This window comes from Nicotiana attenuata, unplaced genomic scaffold (assembly GCF_001879085.1).
Source record: "Nicotiana attenuata strain UT unplaced genomic scaffold, NIATTr2, whole genome shotgun sequence".
NCBI classification, from domain to species: Eukaryota; Viridiplantae; Streptophyta; class Magnoliopsida; order Solanales; family Solanaceae; genus Nicotiana; species Nicotiana attenuata.
Genome location: NW_017673907.1, coordinates 57,027 through 69,139, shown reverse-complemented (window position 1 = coordinate 69,139; position 12,113 = coordinate 57,027). Strand labels below are relative to the sequence as shown.

Below are 12,113 nucleotides of genomic sequence, written 5' to 3'. Positions count from 1 at the left end.
TAAGACATAATACTACATGTTAGGAATCCTACATGATTACCTTTAGGAATCCTATTAGTATAATTACTTTCGGACAATCTAATTCATATAAAATTGAACAAGTAAATATCTTTAGTCATATAATCATATTACTTTTAGGATACATAAATATATTAATATTAAGTTAACCAAGTGTGCAATTTTTTTAATGATTTCGAAGTCCTTAAGGAGTCTAAACAACTGAAACACTATTACAAAATAGATAAATTCAATATTTTAGCAATACTTTTGTACACTAACACTTCTCATCGTTGTAGTTCAAATATACTTAAGATTATAGGCATATATAGTGATTTCCAATAGACACTGAATATTGAATTTGTTCTTACTTTATAGATCTTGTCAGTTGAAACTTTTTACATTTGAGCCAGAAGTATAACTTTTTTCATTTGAGGCACTTTCTTTTCTTGTAAAAAAAGAAGATTTGTTTGAACTTTTGTTGAACCAAATAATTATATCTTTTAGTTAATTATTTAGCAAGAGAATTCAATTCAATTATTTTTTAAATTCATCATATGAGTAAAATTCTTATTCAAGTAAAAAAAAATCTTAGGGTACATAAATTTATTACATATAAAGAGCGTTAGAACACAAAGTAAAAATGTTAGTATATTATTAAGAATCAAAATGCTATATAAGTGTCTGAGAAAGCACCATCAAAGCTAAATCCTAAACAAGAACAAGCTTTCAAGACTATACTATAAGGAGTCAATTCTGCCATAACGGGATTATTCTTTGTAGATGCCTCAGGCAGAATCGAAATAATATTTCTATGTTATGCATTACTTGCAAATATCATATCTAGGGCATGACAATATTAGTAATAATAGCAAGTGGTATACCAATAACGGGCTTATTATGAGGCCACCCACTTTAAATTTGATATACTTCTTCAAACAACTTAAATAACAATCACAAATATATCAAAGCAGAGCAATGCTGCTAAATTTATAGGGAAAGCAAAATTGGTAATATCGGATGAAGTACTTATGGCTAAGTGTCAAACGATCAAAATAATTTTCCGGAGTTCTAGAGATATATCGGATACTAATGAACCGTTTGGTGGAAAATTAATAATTTGGGAGGTATTTTATTTCAAGTACTACCAGTAGTTCCGAAATCAACAAAAGCAGAGACTGTAAAAGCTAGCTTACAAAAGTATGTTATACTTCTGGCCTCAAATGAAAAAAGTTTCAACTGACAAGATCTATAAAGTAAGAACAAATCCAATATTCAGTGTCTTTTTGCTTCGTGCCGGAAACGAAGAAGAGCATCCAATAAAAGATTATTTGGTTCTTACTGAATACTTAGTTATCAATTTCAATGGTAATAGTAGCGCATTTAATAAGAGAATTATTTTTATTATTAGATTAAAATGCAATTTGTGCAAATTGCATGATAGAATTAAAAAGATATCTTAGCAATCAAAAAATGAATATGTTGATCAACTAAATAAAAGGTTGATTACAAAAATTTATAGTAAAACCAAAATATTTTTCTGTTTTTGACTCAGTAGAAAATGATACAAATAATTACTATCAAGAAAAATACTTAAATACTGTAATACCAAATGGCCTTCTACGATACATGTTTGTTGTCAAGCTTATTATTTCTTGCGTATGTTAGTGTAACCGTATATATAATAGACTAAGTTAAAATTGATCTTCCATTGTATGTAGGTTGATTTTGAAGAAAAATATGTCTACATGCTACTGAAAAACTTAGATATGTTGAATAGCTTATGTAATAGCACACAGATGGTATATAGAAGTTTTAACAATAACGTCTTACATGCAAAACTTATGATACTGGTAAATGTGCTTCTAAGTATATTCTTTATCCCTGAATTCAACTTTCGTCTTTCGAAACTAAGGAATATCCTTTTAAATTTGTGTGAAAATAATTTTTAGCATGTTTGTGTTTTACAAATATAATAAATAAAGCACAAGGATAAACATCCTAAATATTGAACTATATTTACCGCAATATGTTTTCTTGCACGAACAATTGTATGTTGCACTTTCAAGAGGGATATCAAGATCGACAACAAGGGTTCTGGTTAAGGCAGAGCAACCAAAGCATTAGGAAGAAACATACACAAAAAAGTATTGTCAACAAAGAAATGTTCGTTAAGATATCATCACATTAAATACTTTTAAACTATAATACATAATTATCTTACTAACATGACAAAATGGATCATTTCTATAAGTTTTGATGATGTCCTTTTATTTTAAATTCATGTAAAATCCTTTATCTCCCTCCTTTTCTTCTCTCTTCCTTTCTTGCTTTCCTCCTCCTCCTCCTCCTCTTTCTTCTTGTATTATTATACATAAAATTTAGACATTAACGTAATAATATTTTGCGGTATTTAGATGGTTGTTGTATTATTATACATAAAATTTCTTTCATTAATTAAGTTTTATTGTTCCTTCATATAAATAAATGTTTAAATCATCACGTGTCATTATTAACGTGCAATGCACGTTCATAGATACTAGTTATATTAAAAGTAGGAAGCCCATAACATAAAAATTAAATTACTAAAATATCCTTCTTATTATTTCTCTAATTAATTTATTTAATTTAAATTAATTTAAAAAACTACAAGTAGACAAAGATTACATACGTGGAAAGAGCAACGAGTTTGGCTTTGATACAAGACTTGCATTGTTTGTCTTCTTCATCCAAAAATTTCACCAAAAATACTACCTCAACTCTCATTCTTCTTCACCGTTAACCACCAAAACGTCAACTATCCATCTCCCAAACTTAGAATTTGAACTATTTTGCGGCTATGGTGGTAAAAAGAATCAGAGAATGGGTATGAAACTGTTCATGCCCCGAATTAATAGAAGTGTTGGAATTTATTGTTTCTTATAACCAGAATTTTTGGCGGAAGTAAAGACATGGAAATTACTCTCTTTTTTCAAGTGATGAATAAGAAGGACGAAGGTAAGAATTTGGGGCAGCCCCAATTTCAATTTTATGATCTTCTTCTAGACAACCTCGGTTTCATTATTACCGTCGATGTCGAAGATTGAAGATTATCTGTTCAGAGCCTTCCTTGCTCGTAGATCGAGAATCCTCCGGCTTTCATTGTATTCATTGTCTTTTTTTCCATTGTAATTCAATGTATCTCGCTGTATTTCATGTATTTTATTGTACTCACTATCTTTTTTTTTCATTGTTTTTCAATGTTTATCCCGTTATATTCTATGTATTTCATTGTATTCACTGTCTCGCTATATGCCATGAATTTATTCATATTTTCTTTTAATTAATATAATTTATGTATTCATATGTATTATATAATTTCTCTGAAGATTGCTATGTTTTTGGGGTATTTTTTGGTTGAGAATCTTTTTTATAAGTGGAAATACAAAATTTATGTGTTATAAATTGAGTTTGTTGAGTTATATTAGGAGTCTATTGATTCACTTTCCGTTTAAAAATAGTGTAATCCCCTGTTTCACGCCGTGAATACAGTCGAATACAATAATCTATCCAGCTGTAATTCCCTGTTTCACGCCATGAATACAGTCGAATACACTCGAATACAACAACTGATTAGCTAGACTTCCCTGATCGATTCACGCCTATTTTTGCTACTGTATTCATGAATACAGTAGCTTAAATACATCTAATACATCTTATAACAACAGAAAACGTATCTACAATCCGTAATATAGCAAATGTTATCTATAGATAACTAATTACCACTAAAAGATGGTGTTTTACGAAAATTTCTCTATATTAAAAGCAGGAAGCCCATAACTTAAAAATTAAATTACTAAAATATCCTTCTTATTATTTCTCTAATTAATTTATTTAATTTAAATTAATTTAAAAAACTACAAGTAGACAAAGATTACATAGGTGGAAAGAGCAATGTTCCTCTGCCGAAGAATATTAAAAGTACCAACGGTTCAGACACTGCTTCGTAACAGTCACAACCATTTGTCAAGCCAACTCCCACTATAGTATATCGTAAGTTTTAATATGGCATTGAAATTTATGTGCTTCTTATAATGTGTATTTTATTTGACAATTATGTTACTTCTTATAATATTATTTTGAAGAGGCTAACGTTTTGTTCTATTTTTATGGATAGTTAAAATTTATCCTATTGTATAATATTAAGTTCAAGAATAACTATTTTTTCTTTGTCGGTCACTTTTAGAAGCGCATGAAAATTACAATATTTTAGAATTTAAAGGCATTCTTTTAGGGTGACTACTTCGCGTTACTTTGCTAAACTGATTGGATTAGAAGTCATCGAAAAAGGTCAAAGAAAATTCTCAGATATTAATGTCAAAACTTTAAACATCTATATAATACTTGAGTGTGCAATTGTTGGATCAATAGATGATGTAATTTAAGTTAAGTTCTTTCAAATGTTTATTCTTAACTCTGCTAACTGATCAAAAGGCAGATATTGATGGAAAAGACTTGAAAAATCACGCCAACTGTGTATATCGTAATAATGACGTAATCAGCTTTATAATTAAAAATCACTTCGATATTTATCAATCATTAATAATAATTAATTGATCATCGATAATTATCATTCTTTTCTTTATTAGTTAACATATTATAAGAGGTAAATAGGCTACATTGTATACAAAGTGCTTGTCAAAAGTAGGTTTCTTTTTATCCAAGTCAGTAGTGTCTTTTATATCAATTGCTTCTGACTAATGTATCAACACATCAATTGCTTCTAACTAATGTATCAGTCGACTCTTAAATCACCGTCCTATTATTATACTCATGGACATCACTAATTTTAGGAATATTTCTATGCATGGAAGACGAAGATTCATCAGTTTTACAAATTAAAAGAGTAAAAATTAGGAAGAAAAAGAAAAATAGGGTTTCCACTAATTATGAATGTATTTTTTGAATTCCAGTGCTAGGTGACAAGGCGTATCGATGTGTTTTAGCCTTTGTCTTCCTAATTAATACTTTCTTTTGTTTGTTGCTTTTCTACAATTGAAAAATTGAAGGTCTATGGTAATTCTTTATCAGAACTTATGAATTATTTTCGCAAATAACTACTTTGCACCTTATCCACTAACTTTAATGTTATATTTTCAAGATATATAGTTTACATGTTTGTAGTAGAGAACCATTTATTGAAGTATGGCGGAACAGGAGAAGATATACTCCCTCCGTTTCAATTTTCAATTCAGATGATATATTTTAACTTGATACAAAATTTTCATAAAAAAGGACTTTTGAAACATGTGGTGCTAAAAGCTTGAGGGGCAAAAGCTTAGTGGGGCCATGATATTTATATGGCGATCAAAGCTTCTCATAAAGGGTAAAGTCGGTAAAATAAAAAGTTTAAAGTTAAATTGTTTCTAAATAGAAATGTGGCGATTCTTTTCCAACGGGCTAATAAGCAAAGTGTGTCATTTAAATTGGAACGGATGGAGTAAAAGTTATAAATTAATGGTAAATTGCATTAGCACAAGCTTTTATAAAAAATGTTAATTTGATGTACTATATAAATAAGTTGATGTAATTTATTATTGTTACCTTATGGAAGATTTTGTTGATAATAATGGTAAAATTCTTTGAAAGAATGTACGATGATAAATCAATCCTTAACATTTGGAACGTTAGAGTCTTAATTTACAAAGGTATTATGCCAATAATGTTATGTACTTATGTGCCAACTTTAATGGATTGAAACTAATTATTCTAATTTTTTTTTAATTTCTTTCTAACTATGAACATTTGGACAATCACTATTCCTCATTAATGTGCTAATCAATCCAACAATTCAAAAAATAACAGATCTCTAAAATTGGTAATGTATATTTTTTCCTGCATAAAGTCAAATTTTACATATTCGAGATATTCCCAATCTCTCGTACTGCTCAAAAAAGTGACTCCATATGAGGACCTCATTCTCTTTTGCCTACTTTACGTTCACACGGTTCTCAAAAATGAGGAGGACAGCCCTCTGTCGTGCATGTATATCTAGAAGCAAGTGTAGTAATAATACTATTTGCAGTTAAAGTTATGGCTTGCATATATTATCAATACGTATTAGGTGAAATACATTGTATCTAATTACACTGTGATTGTTCATGTTGTTAGGTTTAGCCGTTATCCAATTGTCTAGACATTGACAAATAATTAATTCATTATATAGTGATCATCACAATTCATAAAAACTTAGTACTTTATTCTTTACTCAAAATTTTATTTAAATAATATTAATATTATATTTATAAAACTATGTACTACTTGACTCGGCATATACGTGAGCACATGGAACTAGGTACTTTCCAAAAGTGTGTCCATTCAAGGATATTCATGTACCAACTGTGGCCTCGTGAATACAGTCTTTCTTATTCGTGTGTTCTTCCTAGTTCAAAGTTTGTCTTTTTTGTGTCATTCACGATTCAAGAAAGTATTTTCTGTGTTAGTTATTTGCCATAATTTTCTTACCATATTTGGTTTTCCTATCTCTTGAAGGAAAAGAGCAATATAATTACCTTAATTGGGTTTTCCTTTTTGTAAAAGGAAATTATAAATCTCCAATATTTGGCTAGTCCTTTTTCTTGTAGTAAAAGGTTTGGACTTCTATAAATTGAGGATCCTCCCTTCTCATTCAGTAGCATCCACAATGTAGCCATAGGGGGCTTGGGAGTCTTGTTTAGAGGGAGAATTTTACGGGACAAGTGTTAGTGTGTCACTTGTGTTTGCCTCTTCGTGAGGTTGTTCTCTCGATATTTTGTACTCTCTTTTGTTATAGTGGATTGCTCATCTCTATTGTGGACGTAGGTCAGTTGACCTAACCACGTTAAATGTTTGTGTCTCTTTTGATAGATTTTTCTTTGTTGTATGATTTATCGACGTTCAAGGTTTGCTTTGCTAGCTTCCGCATGACACCTATTTTTTTCGGTCCTAACATTCTATTGTTGTTCTTCAAAGTATTGAAGAAAGAACCAAACTTATGGAGAAGAATCCTCAGTTTCGAAAATGCTTACCAACTGAAGAATTGATTGTCTTTGCAGATGTTTACAGCACAGAGCCATGACAATTTATTGGAGACATGAATTCCATGAAAACCCATTACTTCCTCACCCAACTGAAGAAGAAGAAGAAGCCCACTGATGCCCGATTCAACAGAGTTTGTAATTTGTGCGGTTAAGAAGAATCCGAGATCAGAAAGTAGAATATAAGAGGTTCATTGACCGTGTTTTACAACAAAGGGTTCCTCCCCAAACGTCAACCTCAGAACAGAGTACTATGATTTTGTCTAAGAACAGTCCTGTGATGGTGGAAAGTAACTCGTCTGATGTTTTCTCTATGGGACAACTAGAATCAAAAGATGGAATGTTGGTTCTTGTTAATCAGACTGATTCTGATGAATTCTTTGGAATGGTGAACGTGGAAAATCAAGAATGCTATTATCACGAAGGTGATGAGGAGGAAGTTGATTGGGAATCTATATTGGATTTTGGGGATCATGGTTTAGTGCAGCATGACTTGCTCTACTAATTCTGGAAAATTGAAACTTGGTAGATTTTTGAAAAGGGTATTCAGCGGTGTTACCCAGGAGGCGGACGGGATGTGAAACTCGATACGCAAGTCATTTCCAGGAGAGAGAGTTTCAAGTATTTGGGATCTATAATCCAGAAGGATGGGGAGATAAATGAGGATGTCACACACCGTATCGGAGCAGGGTGGATGAAGTGGAGGCTCGCTTCCGGTGTCTTGTGTGATAAGAAGGTGCCGTTGAGACTTAAGGGTAAGTTCTACAAGATAGTTGTTGGACCGGCTATGTTGTATGGGGCTGAGTGTTAGCCAGTCAAAACCTCTCGTGTCCAGCAGATGAGGGTAGCGGAAATGAGTATGTTGGAGATGGATGTGTGGGCATACTAGATTGGATAGAATTAGGAATTAAGTTATTCGAGACAAGGTGAGAGTGGCCCCTGTGGAGACAAAGATGCGTGAGGCAAGGTTGAGGTGGTTCGGGCATGTTAAGAGGAGAAGCGCAGATGCCCCTGTCAGGAGATGTGAGAGGTTGGCCTTAGGAGGTGTGAGGAGGGTAGAGGTAGGCCAAAGAAGTCTTGGGGAGAGGTGATCAGGCTAGACATGGCGCTACTTGAGCTAACCGAGGATATGACTCTAGATAGAAGGGTGTGGAGGTTGAAGATTAGGGTAGAAGGTTAGTAGGTAGTCGTGCTTCTCCCTTTGTCTTCTCTAGCTCGATAGTATTAACGCTAGTTTGGTACCCTTTTTCTCCTTAGTTTTCTATATTCGCATGTCTCATTTCGTTGTTACTTGCCATTGGTAATTCTGTAGTTTGCTGCCTTGGAATTAGTTTTCTAAATATATTATCTCGCTGCTACTTGTTATCATCAGTACCCCTTTCATATTATCTGTTGCTATCTCCGATTTAGTTTTTTAATTATTGCTTTGCTATTACTTGCTATCAGGACTTCTCTCACCTTCTTTAGCCGAGGGTCTATCGGAAACAGTCTCTCTGCCCTTCCAGGGTAGGGGTAAGACTGTGTACATCCTACCCTCCCCAGACCCCACTTGTGGGACCACACTGGGCTGTTGTTGTTGTTGTTGGTATTTTTTGTTCTTTGAGTTTCTTTGAAATCCAAGATAACTTTTTTTTTAGATTAGTATATCTGTGAAATCTTAGGGATTCTGACATTGACTTATTGGATATCTAGATTATGTTGGTGTTACAATAACAACCAACACATTTTTTCATCATCGAATTTGTGCAATGTAGATGTTGTTGTCGTTTTCTCAAGGTCTCCGTGACTCTTAGAGTTCATTCTTATTGTTTAAAATGAAAAGTTCAATTATGGAAGATGCTCTTTTTTATATTGCTTTTGCTCGTTTGTTGATGTCCAGTTTCTTTGATCTATTTGACATTTTCTCTTGATATTCTGTTTTGTGTTTTCTTGTTTATAGAATTTTGCTGTTTCACTATTTTTGGGCCGTTAGTATAGGATCACTCTTTGTATGATCTGTAATATCAAGCTGCTAAAAGTAAGACAACAGCAGCATATGAGAGAAGTCGGATTAATTTAGTACCTTAAGACTTTGATGATGAGTCTTAAGAAGTGAAAACAGAATGCACAGACAATTGATGTTGAGTTTTTTGGCATCTGAAAGTAATATTTCCTCAAGTTCACTCTCCGTTAACAACATCGAATTCGACAGTTGGTCATTTTTGTATGTCTTGGCGGCTAAATGGCTAACTTATGGAATGTTTTTTCTGGTACACTTCATTTGTGCACTCTATTTTGTGGGACCCATTTAAATAAAAGAAAAAGAAAAAGAAGACAACAAGTTGCTTAAACGTACATTTGCAAATCAGTTTTTGCAAAAGACAAATTTGATTTGGAAAGATACAAATCTGATTTTAGAAAGCCAAATCTGGAAACTTTTCCTATAAATAGAAGCTTTGTTCGTTCATTCAGACACACCAAATCAGAGAGAGCGCAATAGAGCGTAGAGAGAGTAATCCACAGATTGTAGTCTGTGAGATAAATAGTGAGTATGAGTAATATTGTAGTGAGGTATTTAAAATAAAGAGTGTTATTTCCTTCGAAGTTGTAGTAGTCTCTTGACACTACTAAGTTGTACTATTATAGTGGAAATATTGCTCCACTCGGGTATTGTATTTTACCCTGTTAAAAGAGTTGGTGTCTTTGTTACTCTCTTGTGTTATTGTTATTTACCGTGGGTATTATTCCTGGGCGGGATTATTATTTTTTTATTCCCAACAACGTGGTATCAGAGCCATGGCGAGTAATGGTCCGCTGTCTTTTCGGTATCCTCGTCTCACAAAAGATAATTATGAGAAATGGTGTCTACGTATGAAAGCCATTCTAGGCTCCCAGGATGTGTGGAAAATCGTAGATAGAGGGTATGCAAGACCCGATAATGAGGAAGCTCTGCCTCAAAATGAAAAAGTTATCTTAGCAAAGACAAGGAAAAAGGATCAACAAGCCCTCACGCTCATCCACCAATGTTTGGTTGATGCCATGTTTGAGAAGGTGGCAGATGCTACCGTCTCAAAGGAAGCTTGGGAGATTTTATAAAATTCTCTTCAAGGAGTTGACAAGGTGAGGAAGGTAAAACTTCAAACTCTAAGGGCTGATTTTGAAGTTTTAAAAATGAAAGAATCCGAATGCATTTCAGATTATTGTTCAAAAGTGAAGGCTGTTGTGAATCAATTAAGAATATACGGGGAGGACATAAAAGATGTTCGTGTGGTAGAAAAGATCCTTCGCACTTTAACACCTAAATTCGATTTTGTGGTGTGTGCTATTGAAGAGTCTAAAGATTTAGACTCAATTATGGTGGAGCAATTGGAGGGTTCTTTACAGGCCCATGAAGAAAAGATCAAGAGGAGACAAGAAGTGCCATTGGAGCAACTTCTTAAAACTCAGGCATCCTTCAAGGATTATGGAGGTGAAAAAAGCTATCGAGGGAATGGACGAGGACGAGGCCGTGGCGGTAATGGACGAGGAAGAAGTAATGGTAACAACTTCAACAATGAAGTTAAAATCCACCAAGCATTCAGAGGTCGTGCTCGTGGACAAAGAGGAGGAAGAGGACATGGCTACTACCAAGAAAATAATGGACAAAGGTATGACAAATCAAAAATTGGTGTTATAATTGTCATAAATTTGGCCATTACTCTTGGGAATGTCGTAGCAATGTTGAAGAAAAGGTTAACCTCATTGATGACAAGAAAGAAGAAGATGAGTCAACATTATTGCTGACACTCAAGGAAGAAGACAGGGATGATTGTAGCTCGTGGTATTTGGACAATGGAGCAAGAAATCATATGTGTGGATGTAAAGAGAAGTTTGTGGAGATCAATAAAACGGTGAGAGGTAATGTGTCCTTTGGAGATACCTCAAAGATTCAAATCGAAGGGATAGGTACGATTCTGATCTCCTCTAAAGATGGTAGTCACAAGCTAATTCAAGATGTTTATTATGTGCCAAAATTAAAAAGTAATATTTTGAGTTTGGGCCAACTTCTTGAAAAGGAATATGACATCCACATGAAAAATATACATCTTTGGCTTAGAGATTCAAGTGGAATTCTAATTTCTAAAGTGCATATGGCAAAGAATAGATTATTTTCTCTGAATCTTAAAACAATTGATGCAAAGTGTTTGAAGGCTAATGTGCAAGATGAATCATGGCGTTGGCACATGCGATTTGGACACTTGAATTTTGAAGCGCTCAAATCAATGGGAGAAAAGAACATGGTACATGGGATACCATCCAAATCAACTGTGTGAAGCTTGTCTTCTAGGAAAACATGCAAGGAGGAGTTTTCTAAAGGAGGCTATGTCAAGATCAACCAAGCCGCTCCAGCTTGTTCACTCTGATGTGTGTGGACCAATCAATCCACCTTCTTTTGGTAAAAGTAGATACTTTCTGCTTTTCATTGATGACTTTAGTAGAAAGACTTGGGTTTATTTCTTGAACCAAAAACCTGAAGCTTTTGCTGCTTTTAAAAATTTCAAAGTACTTGTGGAGAAAGAAAGTGGCTATGAAATTAAAGCTCTAAGGTCCGATAGAGGAGGCGAATTCGCTTCAAACGAATTTAATGACTTTTGTCAGTCTCATGGAATTCGTCGCCCTCTAACGGTACCTTATTCACCCCAACAAAATGGAGTTGCAGAGAGAAAGAATCGAACAATTCTTAATATGGCTCGATGTATGTTGAAAGCTAAAAGTATGCCTAAGGAATTTTGGGCCGAAGCTGTTTCTTGTGCAGTTTATTTGAACAACAGGTCTCCAACAAGAAATGTTAGAGATCAAACTCCTCAAGAAGCATGGAGTGGAAGAAAGCCAAGTGTCAAACATTTGAGAATCTTTGGGAGCATAGCATATGCTCATGTGCCACATCAAAGGAGAGCAAAGCTTGACGATCGAAGTGTCAAGCATGTGTTTGTTGGCTATGATACGAGTTCAAAAGGCTACAAGTTATACAACCCAAGCGGCGGCAAGGTGGTGGTAAGTCGCGATGTTGAATTTGATGAAGAATTGGCATGGGATTGGGAA

General features: G+C 33.7%; 1 pseudogene; it reads left to right on the top strand.

Moving 5' to 3' along the window:
* The first annotated feature begins 6,901 nt into the window (after positions 1-6,901).
* Positions 6,902-7,788, top strand: LOC109217594 (annotated as a pseudogene).
* Positions 7,789-12,113: the final 4,325 nt, after the last annotated feature.